Genomic DNA, 12280 nt, shown 5'->3' with positions numbered 1-12280 from the left:
ACACTAAAGATGTTATTATACTAGAATCGTCCCATGATATCATTCATTCCATCCTATTTAGTGAGCGCTTCCCGTGTTCAGAGCACTGGACTGAACGCTTGGAAAGGATGATTCGGCAACAGGTAGAGCCCATCCCCGTCTATTGATTGATAATAATGATGATGATGGTATTTGTTAAGTGCTTACTATGTGCCAAGCGCCGATCTAAGCGCTGAGGTGATTAGGTTGTCCCTAATAATAATAATATATCATCATCATCATCATCATCAATCGTATTTATTGAGTGCTTACTATGTGCAGAGCACTGTACTAAGAGCTTGGGAAGTGCAAATTGGCAACATATAGAGACAGTCCCTACCGAACATTGGGCTCACAGTCTAAAAGGGGGAGACAGAGAACAAAACCAAACATACTAACAAAATAAAATAAATAGAATATTTTGCCAAATAAATATTTGGCAACAAATATATGTTGCCAACTTGTAATAATAATAATGATAATGGCATTTATTAAGCGCTTACTATGTGCAAAGCACTGTTCTAAGCACTGGGGAGGTTACAAGGTGATCAGGTTGTTCCACAGGGGGCTCACAGTCTTAATCCCCATTTTACAGAGGAGGGAACTGGGGCCCAGAGAAGTGAAGTGACTTGCCCAAAGTCACACAGCGGACAGTTGGCAGAGACGGGATTTGAACCCACGACCTCTGACTCCAAATCCTGGGCTCTTTCCAGTGAGCCACGCTGCTTCCCAAGTGCTTAGTACAGTGCTCTGCTCTCAGTAAGCACTCAATAAATACGATTGAATGAATGAATTAGTTAATAATAATGATGATGATGGTATTTGTTGTGCTTACTATGGTGACTTGTACTTCCCAAGCGCTTAGTACAGTGCTCTGCACACAGTAAGCGCTCAATAAATACGATTGAATAAATGAATGAATGAATAATAATGATGATGATGGTATTTGTTGTGCTTACTATGTGACTTGTACTTTCCAAGCGCTTAGTACAGTGCTCTGCACACAGTAAGTGCTCAATAAATACGATTGAATGAATGAATGAATAATAATAATGATGATGGTATTGGTTGTGCTTACTATGTGACTTGTACTTCCCAAGCGCTTAGTACAGTGCTCTGCACACAGTCAGAGAAGCAGCGTGGCTCAGTGGAAAGAGCCCGGGCTTTGGAGTCAGAAGTCTCGGGTTGATATCCCAGCTCCGTCAATTGTCAGCTGTGTGACCTTGAGTGAGTCACTTAACTTCTCTGTGCCTCAGTTTCCTCATCTGTAAAATGAGGGTTAAGACTGTGAACCCCTCGTGGGACAACCTGATCACCTTGTAACCTCCCCAGCGCTTAGAACAGTGCTTTGCACATAGTAAGTGCTTAATAAATGCCATTATTATTATTATTAAGAGCTCAATAAATACGACTGAATGAATTCCAAGTGCTGTTCTAAGCGCTGGGATAGAAACAAGGTGATCAGGTTGTCCCACGTGGGGCTCACAGTTTTCATCCCCATTTTACAGATGAGGGAACTGAGGCACGGATAAGTGAAGTGACTTGCCCACATATTCGGTCTTGCCTTCATTCATTCAATCGTATTTATTGAGCGCTTACTGTGTGCAGAGCACCGTACTAAGCGCTTGGGAAGTACAAGTTGGCAACATATAGAGACGGTCCCTGCCCAACAGTGGGCTCACAGTCTCTGGGCCTCACTTATCTCATTTGTAAAATGGGGATTAAGACAGTGAGCCCCGAGTGGGACAACCTGATTACCTTTTATCTACCCCGGTGCTTAAAACAGTGCTTGGCACATAGTAAGCACTTACCTCATTCATTTATTCATTCAGTCATATTTATTGAGTGCTTACTCTGTGCAGAGCACTGGACTAAGCCCTTGGAAAGTTCACTTAGGCAACAAATATTAATATTATTATCAATTATTAAACCACGGACACACATTCACACAGGGAGACGCCGTCCCTGCCGCCCATCGCAATCAATCAATGGCAGTCATTATTTATAATATTATTATAATATAATGATTGCATTCTATTAAATATCGATTGTATATCAATTCTATGTATTGTGATATATTATATATTATATCAATTATTAGAGAAGCAGTGTGGCGTACTGGATAGAGCATGCCTCTGGTAGTCAAGGTCCTGGATTCTAATCCAGACTCCGCCACGTATCTGCTGTGTGACCTTGGGCAACTCACTTCCCTTCTTTGTGCCTCAGTTAGCTCATCTGTAAAATGGGGATTGAGACTGTGAGCCCCATGTGGGACAGAGATTGTGTCCAACCCGACTTGCTTGTAAACTCCCCAGCGCTTAGTACAGTGCCTGGCACATAGTAAGTGCTTAACAAATATTGCGATTATTATTATTATATTAATTATTATTATCAAGGGCAGTCGAGTCATTTCCGATTCATAACGACTCTATGGATAGATTTTCTCCAGAGTGTCCTGTTTTCTGCTATAATTAATAACCTTTCTATTAGTACATTAAATTATATATTATAATATATAATAATAATAATATTTATTGAGCACTTGCTGTGTGCAAAGCACTGTACTAAGCGCAGCGTGGCTCAGTGGAAAGAGAGTGGGCTTGGGAATCAGAGGTCATGGGTTTGAATCCCAGCTCTGCCACTTGTCAGCTGTGTGACCTTGGGCAAGCCACTTCACTTCTCTGTGCCTCAGTTCCCTCATCTGTAAAATGGGGATTAGGATGGTGAGCCCCACGTGGGACAACCTGATCACCTTGTATCTCCCAGCGCTTAGAACAGTGCTTTGCACATAGTAAGCGCTTACCAAATACCATCACTATTATTATTATTACAATAGAACATCAGACATTCCCTGCCCACGATGAGCTCACCGTAATAATAACTGTGGTATTTGTGAAGCGCTTACTAAGTGCCAGGCACTGTACTGAGAGCCGGGCAAGAAAATCTCGAGTGGACACAGTCACTGTCCCATATGGGACTCACATCTCGATCCCCCTTTGACAGATGAGGGAACTGAGGCACAGAGAAGTGAAGTGACTTGCCCATAGTCACACAGCAGGCAAGTGGCGGAGGCAGGATTAGAACCCATGACCTTCTAAGTCCCAGGTCCGTGCTCTATCCACTACACCATGCTGCTTCTGTATCTCCCTGATACTGTCTCATTCCCCACCTCCCTCTTCTAGACTGTGAGCCCACTGTTGAGTAGGGACCGTCTCTATATGTTGCCAACTTGGACTTCCCAAGCGCTTAGTACAGTGCTCTGCACACAGCAAGCGCTCAATAAATATGATTGATGGATTGATTCATTTGGTACTTTCCAAGGACTTGGTAGAGTGGATTACACCGAGAGAGCGCTCAGTAAGTGCTCCTGCTGTTACCACTACTACAGTGTGGCCTAGAGGAGAGACCATGACCCTGGGAGTCAGAAGGTCCTGACTTGTATTGTACTTTCCCAGGCGCTTAGTACACTGCTTGCACACAGTAAGCGCTCAGTAAATGCAATTGAATGTGGCTCAGTGGGAAGAGCCTGGGCTGGGAGCCGGAGGTTCATTCGTTCATTCAGTCGTATTTATTGAGCGCTTCCTGTGTGCAGAGCATTGGACTAAGCGCTTGGGAAGTACAAGTTGGCAACATACAGAGACGGTCCCTACCCAGCAGTGGGTTCACAGTCTAGAAGGTTGTGGGTTCTAATCTCGCTCTGCCTCTAGTCAGCCGTGTGACCTTGGGCAAGTCACTTAACTTCTCTGGGCCTCAGTTTCCTCATCTGTAAAATGGAGATGAAGACTGTGAGCCCCAAGAGGGTTAACCTGATTATCTTGTATCTACCCCAGTGCTTTAACAGTGCTTGACACATAGTAAGCGATTAACACATACCATTCACTCATTCATTCATTCAATCGTGTTTATTGAGCACTTACTGTGTGCAGAGCACTGTACTAAGCGCTTGGGAAGTACAAGTTGGCAGCATATAGACGGTCCCTACCCAACAGCGGGCTCACAGTCTAGAAGGGGGAGACAGATAACAAAACAAAACCTGCTAACAAAATAAGATAAATAGAATAGTAAATATGCACAAATAGTACCAACATTATTATTATTATTTGAATGAATGAAAAGGTCCTGGGTTCTAGTCCTGACTGCCACTTTTTTGCTGTGTGATCATGGGCAAGTCACTTAACCTCTCTGGGCCTCAGTTCCCTCTTCTGTAAAATGGGGATTAAGACTGTGAGCCCCATTTGGGACAGGGACTGTGTCCAACCTGATTACCTGATTACCTTACCTAGAGAAGCAGCGTGGCTCAGTGGAAAGAGCACGGACTTGGAAGTCATAGGTCATGGGTTCTAATCCCGGCTCCGCCGCTTGTCAGCTATGTGACTTTGGGTAGTCACTTCACTTCTCTGTGCCTCAGTTACCTCGTCTATAAAATGGGGATTAAGACTGTGAGCCCCACGTGGGACAACCTGATCACCTTGTATCCTCCCCAGCGCTTAGAATAGTGTTTTGCACATACTAAGCGCTTAACAAATGCCATTATTATTATTATTATTATCTACCCTGGTGCTTAGAACAGTGCCTGGTACATAGTAAGCGCTTAACAAATGCCATTATGATTATGATTATGATTATGATTATTATTATCATCTACCCTGGTGCTTAGAACAGTGCCTGGCACATAGTAAGCGCTTAACAAATGCCAGTATTATTATTATTATTATTATTATTATTATTATTATTATTATCTACCCTGGTGTTTAGAACAGTGCCTGGCACATAGTAAACGCTTAACAAGCACCACAGCTATTATTATTACTACAACTCCTCAACGGAGCCACATTTTTCTTTCTTTCTCTGAATGATTGGACCCAATAAATTAATGCTTTGTGGCCCTAAATTCTCAGCCATCTTCACTGGGGCTAAGGAGTGGATAAAGACAGAAAAAAAAGCAGAGCTATGGAATTGAGTTTGTCACAGTGTGAGGTGGCTGCAGCGGAGGATTTCTTGCGGAAAGGACCTGCGTTCATTAATTATCCTTTTTTTAAAACAAAAAAACCCCAAAACCCCAAACTGCTTCCGTGTCCTGAAGATACCTATCTGCTCTCCGACAGTTCCAGTAAAACAGCCTCTCTAGGAATGCAGGTGAAAGTGCAAATCCTCGGGTTCCTGGGGAACTTTGCAAGCTCAGTTCTTATAAAATGGCCTCTCCTAAGGGAGGGGCTAATTGATACCTCACACTGGACAAGAAGAAACAAATAAAATAACACGTTAATTAATAATAATGATAATAATAACAGTATTTGTTAAGCCCTTACTATGTGCCAAGCACTGTTCTCAGCGCTGGGATAGAAACAGAGTGATCAGGTTGTCCGCGAGGCTCGCACTTTAATCCCCATTTTGCAGATGAGGAAACTGAGGCACAGAGAAGTTAAGTGACTTGCCTAAGGTCACACAGCAGACAAGTGGCGGAGCCATGTCCTTTAACTCTTAAGCCCACTCAACACTACTGGTCAAGAACATACAGAAGCAGTGTAGCCTGGTGGAAGGAGCCTGGCTCCTGGGAGTCAGAGGACGTGGTTTCTAATCCCGACTCTGCCATTTGACTGTTGTGTGACCTTGGTAAAGTCATTACCTTCTCTGGGCCTCATTTACCTCATCTCTAAAATGGGGGTTAAGACTGTGAGCGCCCATGGGATGTGGGCTGCATCCACTCTGATTAGCTGGTATCTAGGTACTTTTACCAAGAAAACTCTTTGGATATACTATTAGAAGGATCGTAGATGGAGGTGGGGAGTTCTCCATGGATCTATGGAGTCGTTATGGGCAGGAAATGATTCAACAGCATAAGACAAGGTGAGACCCCATTGTTTAGTACAGTGCCTGGCACATAATAATAATAATAATAATGGCATTTACTAAGCTCTTACTATGTGCAAAGCACTGTTCTAAATCCTGGGGAGGTTACAAGGTGATCAAGTTGTCCCACGGGGGGCTCACAGTCTTAATCCCCAATTTACAGATGAGGGAACTGAGGCCCAGAGAAGTGAAGTGACTTGTCCAAAGTCACCCAGCTGACAAGTGGCGGAGCTGGGATTTGAACCCATGACCTCTGTCTCCAAAGCCCGGGTTCTTTCCACTGAGCCACGCTGCTTCTCCAAGCCCTTAACAAGTACCATAAAAAAGTAACAGAATTTAGAACCCAATACTTTTTTTTAATGGCATTTATTAAGCACTTACTATGTGCAAAGCACTGTTCTAAGTGCTGGAAAGGTTACAGGGTGATCAGGTTGTCCCACGTGGGGCTCACCGTCTTAATCCCCATTTTACAGATCAGGTAACTGAGGCCCAGAGAAGTGAAGTGACTTGCCCAAAGTCATCAAGCTGACAAGCGGCGGAGCTGGGATTTGAACCCATGACCTCTGACTCCAAAGCCCGGGCTCTTTCCACTGAGCCACGCTTCTGACCAGGCCACACTTTTACAAGCTTCTTGGCAAACAGTCCTCACAGGGAGACAGCCATGATGTTTCAGACTTTGTTCACTCATTCATTCAATCGTATTTATTGAGCGCTTACTGTGTGAGCACTGGACTAAGCGCTCGGGAAGTCCAAGTTGGCAACGTATAGAGACGGTCCCTACCCAACAACGGGCTCACAGGCTAGAAGGGGGAATCCCTTCTAGGGATAAGTCTTCGCCCACTGTTGGGTAGGGACTGTCTCTATATGTTGCCAACTTGGACTTCCCAAGCGCTTAGTACAGTGCTCTGTGCACAGTAAGCGCTCAATAAATACGACTGATTGATTGATTGATTGATTCCCTTATCTCTGCACAGCTTGGTGACAAGATGCAGTCTCTGGAAACCCAGACATGAGAACTGAAACCGAGGTTTAGCTAATATTTAGTGGAATTTTCTAGGTGGATTTCCAAGTGTCCCCCTCGAAAGTTTCATTTCATCTTCACTGCTATGGAAACTTCAGAGAACTTCAGGGACTTAACCCTCAATTTAACCAGTGTCCTCGTGTAATGATAACAATAACACTTGGGTATATATCTGTAATTTATTTATTTATTTTGATGTCTGTCTTCCCCACTTGACTCTAAGTTCCTTGTGGGCTGGGAATGTGTCTGCTATATTGTTATATAATTCACTCCCAAATGCTTAGTACAGTGCTCTGCGCAAGGATGCTCTCAATAATTAATAATAACAATAACAATGTTTTTAAATTGTGTTTACTATGTGCCGAATAATAATAACAACAACAATAATAATGGTTTTTAATCAAGTGCGTACTATGTGCCAAGCACTGTTCTAAGCCCTGGGGTCGATACAAGTTAATCAGGTTAAAAGCAGGTCCTGTTCCACATGGGGCTCGCAGTTGGAGTGAGAACAGGTATTGAATCCCCATTTTTCAGATGAGAAAACTGAGGAACAGAGAAGGGAAGTGACTTGACTGAGGTCACACGGCAGACAAGTGGCGGAGATGGGAATAGAACCTTTCCTCTAGACCGTACTGCTTCCCTAATAATAATAATAATAATAATAATAATAATAATAATAATAATAATAATAATGGCATTTATTAAGCACAGTATGTGCAAAGCACTGTTCTAAGCGCTGGGAAAGTTATAAGGTGATCAGGTTGTCCCATAGGGGGCTCACAGTCTTCATCCCCATTTTACAGATGAGGTAACAGAGGCACAGAGAAGTGAAGTGACTTGCCCAAAGTCACACAGCTGACAATTGGCGGAGTGGGGATTTGAACCCATAATAATTCATTCATTCATTCAATCATATTTATTGAGCACTTACTGTGTGCAGAGCACTGTACTAAGTGCTTGGGAAGTACAAGTTGGCAACATATAGAGACGGTCCCTACCCAACAGTGGGCTCACAGTCTAGAATAATAATATATAATATATATTATAATTAATATAATATATAATAATAATATAATAAAGAAGCAGCGTGGCTCAATGGAAAGAGCACGGGCTTTGGAGTCAGAGGTTATGGGTTTGAATCCCGACTCCACCACATGTCTGCTGTGTGACCTTGGGCAAGTCACTTAATTTCTCTGAACCTCAGTTACCTCATCTGTAAAATGGGGATTAAGACTGTGAGCCCCATGTGGGACAACTTGATCACCTTGTGTCCCCCCCCAGCTCTTAGAACAGTGCTCTGCACATAGTAAGCGCTTAATAAATGCCATCATTATTATTAATAATGGTATTTGTTAAGCGCTTACTATGTGCAAAGCACTGTTCTAAGCACTGGGGGATACAAGATGATCAGGTTGTCCAAAGTAGAGCTCACAATCTTAGTCCCCATTTTACAGATGAGGTAACTGAGGCCCAGAGAAGTGAAGTGACTTGCCCAAAGTCACCCAGCTGACAAGTGGCGGAGCTGGGATTTGAACCCATGACCTCTGACTCCGAAGCCGGGGCTCTTTCCACTGAGCCACGCCGCTTCTCTAAGGACCAAACTTCCCTTTAGCAAGTGCCCGGTTCCCTCACCAGTGGATCAGGTTGAGGAATCCTCGAGGGCAAAATAGAGGTCACCCTGGGTGGTGGTGTTTGTTAGGCCGCATTATGTGCTGCGCCCTCGTCCCGAACAACAGCTCCCTTTGAGCTGAGTGCCTGCAGAGTCAAGGACCCACTCAGACCCGCTTGGTTGCCATGACATCATGGCGCTCCTCTAATACTCACCTTCGTCTCTCTCACCGCCGACCCCTCGCCCACGTCCTACCTCTGGCCTCGAACTCCCTCCCTCCTCAAATCCCACGGACAATGACTCTCCCCCGCTTCAAAGCCCTTATTAATAATGGTGACGTTTGTTAAGCGCTTACTATGAGCCAAGCACCGTTCTAAGCGCTGGGGGGGAGGGGGATACAAGGTGATCAGGCAGTCCCACATGGGGCTCCCAGTCTCCATCCCCATTTTCCAGATGAGGTCACTGAGGCTCAGAGAAGTGAAGTGACTTGCCCAAAGTCACACAGCTGACAGGTGGCGGAGCCGGGATGTGTTTATTGAAAGCACATCTCCTCCAAGAAGCCTTCCCTGACTAAACCCCCCTTTTCCTCTTCTCCCACTCCCTTCTGCGTCACCCTGACTTGCTCCCTTTGTTCTTCCCCCTCCCAGCCCCACAGCACTTATGAACATATCTCTAATTTATTTATTTATATTAATGTCTGCCTCCCCTGCTCTAGGCTGTAAGCCCACTGTGGACAGGGAATATGCCTAATTACTCTCCCAGGTGCTTATTACAGGGCTCTGCGCACAGTAAATGTTCACTAAATATGACTGAATGAATAAACAGCGCATTGCACCTAGTAGTTTCATTCATTCAATCTTATTCATTCATTCAATCGTATTTATTGAGCACTTACTGTGTGCAGAGCACTGTACTAAGTGCTTGGAAAGTACAATTCGGCAACATCATCATCATCAATCGTATTTATTGAGCGCTTACTATGTGCAGAGCACTGTGGCAACAGATAGGACAATCCTTAACCGACACTGGGCTCACAGTCTAGAAGGGGGAGAATAGTACAGTCGGAAGAGTATTCATTCATTCATTCATTCAATTGTATTTATTGAGCGCTTCCTGTGTGCAGAGCACTGGACTAAGCGCTTGGGAAGTACAAGTCGGCAACATATAGAGACGGTCCCTACCCAACAACGGGCTCACAGTCTAGAAGGGGGAGACAGACAACAAAACAAAACATGTGGACAGGTGTCAAATAAATAGAATTAAAACTAAATGCACATCATTAACAAAATAAATAGAATAGCAAATATGTACAAGTCAAATAAATAGAGTAATAAATCTGTACAAACATACATACAGGTGCTGTGGGGCAGGGAAGGAGGTAGGGCAGAGGAGGGAGATGGGGAGGAGGAGAGGAAAAAGGGGGCTCAGTCTGGGAAGGCCTCTTGGAGGAGGTGGGTGTGCAGAGCACTGTACTAAGTGCTCGGAAAGTACAATTGGGCAACAGATGGAGACAATCCTTATCCGACAATGGGCTCACAGTCTAGAAGGGGGAGAATTGTACAGTCATTCATTCATTCATTCAATCGTATATATTGAGCGCTTACTGTGTGCAGAGCACTGGACTAAGCGCTTGGGAAGTACAAGTTGGCAACATATAGAGACAGTCCCTACCCAACAGCGGGCTCACAGTCTAGAAGGGGGAGCCAGACAACAAAACAAAGCGTATTAACAAAATAAAATAAATAGAATAAATATGTACAAGTAAAATAGAGTAATAAATATGTACAAGCATATATACATATATACAGGTGCTGTGGGGAGGGGAAGGAGGTAAGGCAGGGGGAATGGGGAGGGGGAAAGTATAGTTAATAATAATAATGGCATTTATTAAGCACTTACTATGTGCAATGCCCTGTTCTAAGTGCTGGGGAGGTTACAAGGTGATCAGGTTGTCCCTCGTGGGGTTCACAGTCTTCATCCCCATTTTACAGATGAGGGAACTGAGGCAAAGAGAAGTGAAGTGACGTGCCCAAAGTCACACAGCTGACAAGGGGCAGAGCCAGGATTTGAACCGATGACCTCTGACTCCAAAGCCCGGGCTCTTTCCACTGAGCCACGCTGCTTCTAGTTATAGAATAAATTCCACCGCTTCTACCACTACCTACTCTATCTAGTAGGACACTGCTGGCTAAAGCCTCCGTGCTACCACCACTGGAAACTCCGGATCCGAATGTCCAACCCCATTCGCCTGTATCCACCCTAGCGCTCAGTACAGTGCCTGGCACATAGTAAGTGCTTAACAGATAACTCCCCAACCCGCAGACTGTAAGGTCATTGTGAACAGGGATTGGAGAAGCAGCATGGTTCAGTGGAAAGAGCCCGGGCTTTGGAGTCAGAGGTCATGGATTCAAACCTCGGCTCCGCCAGTTGTCAGCTGTGTGACTTTGGGCAAGTCACTTCACTTCTCTGGGCCTCAATTCCCCCATCTGTAAAATGGGGATGAAGACTGTGAACCCCCGAGGGACAACCTGATCACTTTGTAAACTCCCCAGCGCTTAGAACAGGGCTTTGCACATAGTAAGTGCTTAATGAATGCCATTATTATTGTGTCTGTTTATTGTTGTATTGTACTCTCCCAAGTGCTTAGTACAGTGCTCTGCACACAGTAAGCGCTCAGTAAATATGATCAAATGAAATACTGCTATTATTATTATATTGAGGGCCTGTGAGGTGAGCGCTCATGGTGGAGACCATTCCCTGGCCTGGAAGGGAGTGGGGGACGGCTATATCTTGGAGGCATGCTTTGGGGTTGGGTGTGATCCGCTCCACCATTTATTCATTCAATCGTATTTATTGAACGCTTACTGTGTGCAGAGCACTGTACTAAGTGCTTGACCTCCAAAGTCTTCCGTCGGGGTTTTTTTATGGTATTTGTTAAGCGCTTCCTATGTTCCAGGTACTGTAATAATAATAATAATAATGATGATGGCATTTGTTAAGCGCTTACTATGTGCCAAGCACTACTAAGTACTGCATGGCTTAGTGGATTGAGCACAGGGCTGGAAGTCAGAAGGTCATTCATTCATTCAATCGTATTTATTGAGCGCTTACTGTGTGCAGAGCACTGGAGGTCCAAGTTGGCAACATATAGAGATGGTCCCCACCCAACGGCGGGCTCACAGTCTAGAACGGGGAGACAGACAACAAAGCAAAACATATTAACAAAATAAAATCATCATCATCATCATCATCATTTGATCATCATCAAATACGATTGATGATGATGATTAACAAAATAAAATAAATAGAATACATATGTACAGGTAAAATAAGTAAATAGAGTGATAAATATGTACAAACAGAGTTCTAATCCCGTCTTTGCCACTTGTCTGCTGTTTGACCTTGGGCATGTGACTTTATTTCTCTGGGCCTCAGTTCCCTCATCTGCAAAATAGGGATTGAGACTGTGAGCCCTATGTGGGACAGGGACTGTGTCCAACCCGATTAGCTTGCATCCACCCCAGTGCTTAGTACAGTGCCTGGCACATAGCAAGCGCTTAACAAATGCCATAATTTTTCAGCACTTAGAACAGTGCTGGGCAAAGAGTAAGCACTTAACAAATACCATCATATTATTATAATTATTACAGGCTAATCAGGTTGGAATACAGTCCCTGTCCCACATAATAACGGCAAAGCCCTACTGAGAGCTCACCTCCTCCAGGAGGCCTTCCCAGACTGAGCCCCCTCCTTCCTCTCTCCCCCACCTTACCTCCTTCCCC

Source organism: Tachyglossus aculeatus, chromosome 17 (assembly GCF_015852505.1).
Source record: "Tachyglossus aculeatus isolate mTacAcu1 chromosome 17, mTacAcu1.pri, whole genome shotgun sequence".
NCBI lineage: Eukaryota > Metazoa > Chordata > Mammalia > Monotremata > Tachyglossidae > Tachyglossus > Tachyglossus aculeatus.
Note: the sequence above shows the minus strand (reverse complement) of the source record.